The sequence below is a fragment of the Ammospiza nelsoni genome, chromosome 9, assembly GCF_027579445.1.
Source record: "Ammospiza nelsoni isolate bAmmNel1 chromosome 9, bAmmNel1.pri, whole genome shotgun sequence".
In the NCBI taxonomy this organism is placed as follows: domain Eukaryota; kingdom Metazoa; phylum Chordata; class Aves; order Passeriformes; family Passerellidae; genus Ammospiza; species Ammospiza nelsoni.
Window position 1 is genome coordinate 17,505,850 of NC_080641.1, and position 10,056 is coordinate 17,515,905.

Sequence of the window (10,056 nt, forward strand, 5' to 3'; positions counted from 1 at the left end):
GTGCACTACACAATAATCAAAAAGAAATCAACAATTACTTAATATTACCACTTTGCAAGCCAACTTAATCATGAACAATAGGTGGATAAGTTAATTATATTACTAATAGAACATTTCTAGACTTTAGAAACCACAGTTTTCCTGTGTTTACACACATGTTTAAAGAAGTTACAAGTCATAGATGCAGAAGGATAACGAAAGTGAAGGGACTGAACTTTCTAATTCTTTTTCCGTTAGGAATTCTCATTGCAGTGACAATTAAACAATGCTCTTTGAACACATTAACATTCTCACATGTTTGGGATTCCCCTTTGCTCACAGAGATGTAATTCACACTGTACATATATATTAAAAGACAGAATCCAATCATGCATTTAAAACTAGTACGAACCTACACACTTTCCATCTCTTCCATTTTCTAAAATTATTTAATACATTTGTTCCCTAGAATTTGCTGATAAGAAATAGGAGCTCCTTTCAAGAAACTATGTCAAATACCAGTAAGTTTGGAAAAGCTTCCTATTTTTAGCTAATATTTTAACTTCTTTCCTAGGGAAATAGCCCTGTTACCTCACTGACTGAACTAAGCCAAATTTGACAGATTGCAAAACATGCAAGACAATTACATTTCTACAGATTTTGTGAAAAACTGGTGGTTGTAAGGGACAAGGATACTGCAGCGAAAATATGGATAGGTCAGAGGACACAAATCCATGGAAAGCAAGCTTAACTGGTTACAATGTTATTTTGTCACAGTTACTCATCACTTTCCCAGCAGAACATTGCCATCAAAACTGGAGTGAGAAAATGTTCTGACAACTCATAAAATGATACAAAGATTATTAGAAAGGCAGACTCCTGCTCACAATGCAGTTGTTACAGGGAAAAAAGCCTCAACATGCCAATCAGCAACACCACCCCCAAGCCCTCAAAACCAGAAAATCAGCAACATCTCCACCCCTGACCCCACCAAATATGTAAAACAAGTAACAAACCATCCGCTATCCCCCCTCCCAGATTTATGCACAATCTCAGCTCTCAGCCTCATTAACTTTCTGTTCTCCCTCACAAAGCTGTAGAACTACAGAGAGAGATCCAAAGCACCAACAGTTTTTCTAAACAGAACAAGGATCTGCTTTCTCCCCCGGCTTTCTCCCTCCCTTTGTGGCACAGTGTCATGTTTTTTGTGAAATGTGAAACAATTATTCATTTGAACATATAAAAATGTCCAGTGATATGAATAATTTTGGCTACTTGAATTCAGTGGAATAACATTAGGGAAGTTCCTGCTGGTGAAACCCCAGCCAGAATATTTAGAGATCATATCGGAGACTAATGATCTTCTGACATCAGTACTAAATTTAGAATTGACAAAGAAAACATCTGTAAAAATACCATTCTTTGCTGATTTTTTACCTCAAATTAATCACTTAAAAACTCTCAAAAGCAAAAGCTCAAATATTCTCTTCTCAGCTTGTAGACACCCATCACATATCTATGGCATTTTATACCATACCAGGCTTGTAACAACTGATGCTGTTAGTTTTAGTTCTAATATTTCAATATTACATCAATATAACACATCTTATGAATACATTGAATTTTTTGGTGTTCATACAGTTTGATTTCCTAATTACCTTATGAGAAAATGTGATGATAAAACATGAAATGGCCATACATAATGCAAATGAACATATAACACGTTTCCAGGTTAATTGCTCAGGCATTCACAAAACCACATGCCTCTTCTATGGAAAGTCCCAAAGACAGACAATCCTTACTGTTGTCCTTGCTGTCTGTCTTATATCCTCCTTCTGATTTTGTATTCATATGATCCTCTGACAAGCTGACTCAGACTGTTAAATGGCCAAAAAAGAGAGTACAGTTTCAGAATTATTCATGAACCTAAATCATTCCTCATAATTCCTCAGAGAGGAAAACCCACTAAATTTTGTACAAGAGATGGAGCAAAACAAGTTCTCCCTTTAGCAGCAGCAGTTAAATAATGTGATTTTATCAATTATTTTATTCAAATTAAAAAATAAAAACAAAAGCACACTTGTGTCCTAGCCAATCAACAAAAGATCAGAATGACCTTCTCCTTGAATGACTTTTCTTCTGGAGCCCTTCTTTCTGTTGTATAACCCAACACTCTCCCTATAGCTGCTCTCAGACAAGCCAATAATGTCACATTAACTTTCTACTACCTCAGCACTAGAACCCAAGTAAACTTGCCATAGTAAACTATTTGGCATAGTTTTATCTTAACAGTGTCAGTTACTCTGAAAATCCTATGCAGCAAGTGATGACAAAATATTCAAGCATCCTCTCTCTAGATTTCTAGAGAGGCTTCCTTCTGCCAAAGTCAACCTTGCTATGAAGTTACTGCACTCTACAATTTTCATGAGGCAACTAGAGACTATTTCAAGGTAAGAGATCCAAATTTAATAACAATTACTTTTACAAAATAACTTGGATATTTTATTCAGGGTACAAGACTGGCACCCGATGTGGATAGAAAATAGGGCAGCTACTCCTGAGGGAATGGAGCCTATGGAGACAATGGGCTTCTGGAAAAACTGGTAGGACACCATCAACAATAATTGAAAGACACTGAGCAGACTCCCATTATATAATCACTGGTTTATAATTGGCCAGAACAAAAGCAGCACACAGGTTTATCTAAAACTCAGTTATTTGAGGCAAGTTTCTCTTGACTCTGCAAAAGTTATTTGGATTATGAATTATTTAAGTCTTTTAGTATGTAAGTTTTACTTGGGTAATGCTTTTCGTTCTTATTCTTTTGCTTGCTTGTTTGTCTGCTAAATATGATCCATTGCTTAACAGAGGACTGGTTTTCCCCTGTGCAACTCAGAACACACTAACAGAATTCAGTAACATGAGCAGAAAAAGTAAGCAGGCATGATTTAAAACTCTGCAATTCTACTCAGGCAAGTCTACACAGGCAATGAAACAAAATGCAGGAATACAGCCTTGCCTCAAGGCAAGAGGGTAGGAGAGACCCATTACATGTTTATTATGTATCCAGGGAAAGGGAAGCCAGAATTGCTGGTTTTCTCTCTTCCTGAGAGGAAGGAAGAAATGGCAATGAGCCATTGTTGACAGAAGCACTCTATTCCCTCCATCCCAAAGAGGCTCTGACTGTAGAGGATATTGAGATCATCTACTGCAAAATGACCACACATTTCTGTTCACTGACCCACCATTTATCTCCTCAGAACCCTAGACAGAGAGTAGGTGCAAGAGTAACTTCTCAGAATGTGTCTCACAGCAATCCCAGGAAGTCTGCAAGTGGCCTCTGATATCAGTGGGATGCTATTGCTCTGATATGGCACCAATTCACTGATGGATTTCTGGCAGCAGAAATAACTATCACCCCAAAAATGCAAATTTTTCTTTCAGCAATAGTAAAGAGATTTCCACTGGAAAAGTGCCAGCTATTTAAATTATTCATCTGTAGTAGTCAAATATTTTAATCATGCAGAATCTATCAATAAAATCTGGAAGGAGAGCTGTACATTTGGAAGGCAATTATGAAAGTGTAAGTCATGTAAAAATTTCATAAGCAGAGCAGCAGCACACATTTATTTAAATGCCTTTACAGACAGACTGCCAAATCTTAAAGCCTTTTTTTCACTTCACACTTTCCCACCACCGTGAGAACTACTCCTCATTAACAACCAAATTGGTTTCAGATGCTCTGCTATAAGATGTTACCTTAGAAACCATTTGGTAAAAGACTGTGGCTTCCTTCCATAGAAATCTCAAGCAGTGAAAAGGCAGATTTTCTGGCATAAATCAAATCCAATTTCTAGGGTTCACTAAACCTTTTCTCCTCAGAATAATGTTTTGTGACTAGATCTTAGCAGTTAATAGTGCACGAAGAATTGCTGGTGTGAACCAGTTTTAAATTATTTTCATTCTATTCCCTTCTTAACTCAATTGAAACTACTTTCAATACTTACCATACCATGATAGAACCTTTAACTTCATAACTTTAAGGATATTTACTTATGTGCAGCAAATAAACAGACTGAACAAAAATATTATTTTCCTTCCTTTTTAAAACATGTTCTTAGACTACTCTATCTGATAAGGATGACATTAATTAATTAACATTAGACATTTGGAGATACTTTACAAATGAGACAAATACTACAAATGAGACAAACTCGTGACAAATTTTTTCACTTCTATAAAACTTTCACAAAAAAGAATGATGAAAAAAAAAAAAGCCCATATTTTGTACTTAATTAGAATACTATCCAAATCATTTCTGCTGCGAAAGGTTGACTTAAAAATAAATTATATAAATAATTTATGATAATGCATAGCCAACACCCAATCATGTAGAGGGACAGCAAATTTAAGATGTAGTTGAATGTGAGACCAATAATGCAAACCCACTTAAAATACTGTAAAGATAATATTATAGGAAAAATTATAAAGAGAACTGTGATTTGTAGTGATTCATTGCTTTACACAATGAAAAGCTATGTACAATAATTACCACTGAGACATCCTAATTCAAGCTGATGGGTGATTTCTGACATCATACCAAGTGCTCTTTACTTGCAAAGGGCAATTATGAATGATGACAGATCCTCCTCCTGGAGGTTCACCACGTGTCCCACTGGTAACTAATTGTGTTCGTGCGCTCCAAGGACAGCAACAACCCAGCTCCCCTCAGTGCAAACTAAACTGAGCAATAAACAACACTTCTGATTAACTGCTTCTTTTCCCCCACATCATCTTAAGAATTTAAAATGCATTTTCTAAAAGTTTCTGAGACAAAGAACATCTCCTCTAGCCCCTCCTGTCACACTGCATATTCGGCTTTAGGACTGTACACATTAGAATGCAAAGCACCTCCACTGAGGCACTAAGAATGACAAACAGACCTTCGAGTTATGAAACTGCTGCAAAGGCACAAAGAGAGCTTTCCCCTTTCTCTCCCTCCTTCCCCTTTAACAAGGATTTTGTATTGCTCTCTGTGCTGTACTTTGCATAAACATTAGAAGAGAGTTCAGGAATTAGTACCTCCCTTCTCAGCTGGTGGCATGAGGAACTACTGCAATTCAGGTTACAGCAGCATGTGACATCAGCATCCACTGCTGCCAGAACTCTGCTAGCAAGCTCTGGCAAAGTATGATGACTAAAATCTGCTGGATGAAGGTTGAGAGATCAAGCTTAGCTTTCTTCCCCCCCCCCCCCCCCCCCCAAAGTTTGGTTTGTTTTTTTTTTACACGAAAGAAATGCACTGAAATACAAAAATTATATATACTGGAGCTTGCTTCTCTCTTAATTTCAAACTGCTTAGAAATCATTTTTTCTGCTCTTGGGCAATTAGGTTGTAACATTTAAAACTCTTAATGGCAAAGAAAAGCTAAAAGCATACACATGAAGTGCCTCTGCTTATACTGCTAGAAGTTTTAATTATTAAACAGTGGTAGAAACCTAAATTAATTTATTACTTAAACTTACTGAAGGCTATCTAAAATTCACATGTATCACATCAGCAGTACAGTGATTACCAAAAGAATCCAGTGTGAGAAAGGAAGCTAGCTACTAAATCACAGTTCATATGCCATAATATGAGGTAAAATCCCTAGCAAACATATAAAAAGCTGACCTCATAGATTTGTAGGTGTACAAGAGAGCAGAGACAAAGCAGCAACTTCTCTCAGAAAAAAAAGAATATTTCTGTACTGTGTAGACTCTCATGAAAGCAAAAGCTGGCCCAGCATTTTGCCCCAGATGCATTTATTAGTACCCCTTAAAAACAAGTATAGTATTCAGTCCTTTTTAAGGAGCAAAATAGCACCAGGCTGGAAGGAGGTGAAGCTGGAAGAAAGCAAGGAGGGCAGGAGCTCACGAGGCTCAGTCAGGCTGGGCAAGGACTCTGCTCTGCTCCACGGCCTACAAGCACCCAGCTGCCTGGGACGTGGCCACAGCCCACACAGGAGAGAACTGAAATATCTGCAGGCCCTCAAAGATCAAGTACAACTTCTCAAGGTCAGATCCACTGAAACAGTGGATGAATTGAGACAGAAAGATTTATAGAGGTGGCATTTTGTTCATCACAAGAGGCTATTAAGGCAACTTGGTAACCATGGGTGAGAAGCAGAGCCTCAGGAGAATAAAAAAAATGGTTGAGACATAAAAAAAAAGGGAAGAAATAAACAGCCAATTTTTATTACAGGATAAGATTAATAGCAGGGAGTGCCATAGGTCTTGGTATCAGGACCACTGTTCCATAAATTTCCTTCAGAACTAAAGCCATGAAGAAACAAAAAAAAGGCAGTAACAGTAGAAAATGAAAAAAGTGAAGGCTTGACTCTACTGACATTGAATTGAAAAGCAAAATCTCATTTTATTCCTGTCCAGCAGGACTGGGTCCTTTTTGACCACAGCTAAGCTCAAGAATGAGAATAAACAACTCTAGGATAATTATTAAGTAGGTAACTGGTTTACTAATACATAATGGAATGTTAAAATACTTCCATTCAGCATTAGGATTTAAATTTATGTAGCATTTTGATGAAAAAATCCCAACACAACCTGATGCAAGGAAAGTGGAGCAATCTCATTCTGTGCTTTTTGCCAGGAGGTCTATTTGTTGTGAAAAGAACTGGGAACAACACAAGAAGTCCTGAGGGTTGCAATGCAAATGATGCAATGTCTTAATGCAATCAGCAAAAATCAGTCAAAACTTACTTTTACAATTTATTTACTTAGACGAGGGTACAGCAGAGTATCAGGAACATTATCTATGAAAGACCATGAAATGAGGACAGAGATATTTTAATGGTTTCCCTTGAGTCTGGAAGGATTGTGTGTGTATTAATTTCCTGCAGGCTTTGGCTGTTTGAGCAGAAGCTGCTCAGAGCAGTACCTGACTGCTTTCCCAGCTACAGCACCTACAACAATGATGCTGGGCAGTCTTCAATGACCTTCTTTAAAGAACATTATTACTACTGATAAAATAGTGCTTCTGTATGACCTCAGGCAAAATGAGTATAAGGACTTGATTATTTTGTTTAGTAATCGTGTGTCCTGATGTCCCTTCCCAAACAAATATGCAATTAATTTTATTATTTAATAAGAGGTATCATTAGAGACTTTTTTATCTCATCAAGTTGTTGTTAATTCTAGCTGCCCCAAGGATTACATAGGAAACAACAAAAAGATTCCATGTACTTTTGGTATCACCAGCCCCTTTTTTCAAGAAATCACTGGCTACTTGACCAAGCCACCAGAATTTAATTATTATCATCCCTAAAAAAAACCCAAACAAAACAACAAACACAAATTAACAAAGAAAAACACAGAAACCTCTGTGCATGGGAATGTAACTACCATATAAAGGGGATCAACAGAGTTTCAATAGAAAGTACCAAAACAATCCTGAAGAGATGTCAACCATTTTCACAGGACCTTGACAAAGGTCCTAATATTTCAGATACAGGAAGAAAAGCCCTTGTGCTACTGAACTATAATCAAATGCTACAGAGAGTGGCAGTTCACTCCTCAGACTTAAAAAAAGGGAAGTGACAACTGTCTAAGTGAAAATTTCCTACTGAGCAGAAGTAAGCATGAACAGTTCAAATTATGCATTTTCCTTCCAAAACCTGATAAGGATGATACTGAGTATGCCATTTTGACAAGTAGTAATTTTTTTAGGAAAGCACAAAATATTCTGTAGTTAAGAAACTATAAGAATATAATTTTCTACCATAGTACAAAGTCTCACCAACAGATTCTCAGACACATGTAGCTCCTATGGAAAAGTGTAACTACATCTGTAACTTCTAAACAGGGTCAGGTTTTGTATCAGTTATTTGCCATGCAATTCTAAAACACTAATCTTATGAGCAAGATAGTGCATGTATCCTTTTCCCAATGCAATCCACAGCCACTGTGAGGTAATGTGCTCTCTGGGGCACAGATTTACCCTTGAGACAAGTATTAGGGCCAAAATGCCAATTCATTTTAGACTTAAGCCTACTCCAGTAGAAAGCAGCCTTTGTAATGAAAATTGACCATAAACATGCTAAACCCTCTGCACGTGAATGTTGGCTAACACAGCAGCTAGCCCCAAACCATCTGAAACACAAAGTCACCAGCAGTTTTCATAATCATACAATAAACAAGGTGCAGATTATTTTAATCTGTTAATTAAAACTTTAGCCATACAACATATTTCTAACATAAAGGAGCTGCCTTAGAATATAATTGCTTGGTGTCTCAGGCAAGTCAGCTTGTTTTACCATTGCTAGTACACTGGTCTTCTTGCCAGATACAAGACATTAAGAATTTGCATCTAAGTAGATAGGAAACTTTGGATGGACACAATTTGGCATGCTATTCCAAGTAACCCTTCAGACTGAACACAAATTTTGCACGCTCTATGGCCTTCTCTAGTGTAAAAATTTGTCTTTCTCACTAGAGATTTTAGTGGAAATGGATCCTTCTCACTAAGAACAGTTTATATAAGAGCACAAAGCCCCAGAAAGTGAATGGTAACCTAATCAAAGACTTCATCTCCTTCCCCACGTGTTCTCTTTTGCATCAAACATTGACCAACTTACTGAACCTCTATACAAATGATAAATAAGCTGTGGCACAGAAACCCATTAAAAAATAAAACCATATCAAAAGACCACCATCACAAATACTTTTTGGTAACTGAAGCCTGAAGAGGAAGAAGAGATAATTTTGACAGAATGCTATTCCAGGGTGTGGTGGCACTCTCTTGACTCACATGTTCTGGACAAGAAACACACTACCCATCTCCTAATTCAGCTCTCAGACACTACAAAAGGGGTTTCATCACCTCAAAGTAACTTGCAAAGCTATCTGACCTGCCTCCCAGGTGGCACAACTGGACAGTTGAAACCATCTTTATGCATATTTATCTTTTATTTATCCCTCTAAAGCTTTTAGAAAGATTATCTAACAACAGATGCAACATCTGTATCTATTAAAGTTGTCCTTGAGGCACCAGACAGCAATCAGGTCTGCATGTTTAGAGGGATAAAAAATGGTAAACAAATCTTAAATCCTGCAGAAAATGCATTTAAGAAAGTTTGCCTCTACTTCAGATCTGAGTAAAATTTTTTGCATTACAATATTAGTTAATGCAGTAAGACTGTAACAAAAAAAAGCAATTAATGTGGAAAAGAGAAGTTAAGTGAGAACAGCTACCATAAAGATCCCATTGTGTTGGGCTGCATATTCTGTTATTTATAGCTTGACCACAAATGCAAGCATGGCAAGTCTTCACCTTTTTTTCCCCCTCCCTTCTCTTCTTAAATTCTCAGCATTTTGCAGTGTATATCAAGGATTTCTTAAAATGACTTGACTGGTTCCTATCTATTACGCAATCCTCAAAGATCCACAGTCTGTATAAAGCAGTATGTAAAGTGTTACTCTAGCAAGACAAGTAAGTGAAATCAAAGAACCAAATCCTGCTCATGACAACACCACCACTCTAAGTCAAGAGAAGTTCCTTGAAAGTCAAGAGAAGCTCCTGGAAAGCCATACATGGCAGAAGTTACTGGGCCAGAAAATTTCAAACTTGATTTTCTTGTATGCCACTGTCCATTTACTGTGGTATGAGTTAAGGCATAACAATAAACTACTCAGAACTTGCCAGTACAGCAAAAGGACGGGGAACAGCTATTGGGTACAGGGTACAAAGGAATCTTTCTGCATATCTGCTTTCTAGTCAGTTTATTCTACCCATAACCCAAGAAATTTATTACAGCCTCTAATAAAAAGGTGGTTCTGTAGACAAGTCTGAAGCACAGTTCAGCATATACTGAAACAATGGCTATAAGACAATCAAGTCCATTCTCTAAAAAAGACTATTTACATTATTTTTTCCTTAATTTTATAAAATCATCTCCAAGAAAAGTAAATTGGCAGTAAGTGTTACAGGTTAAAATAATCAACAAAAAACAGAAAAAAACCCCCCCACCCAGTAATTTTTGATCAACATAAGCCATTTTGCTCACTATGCAGTGACTGTGT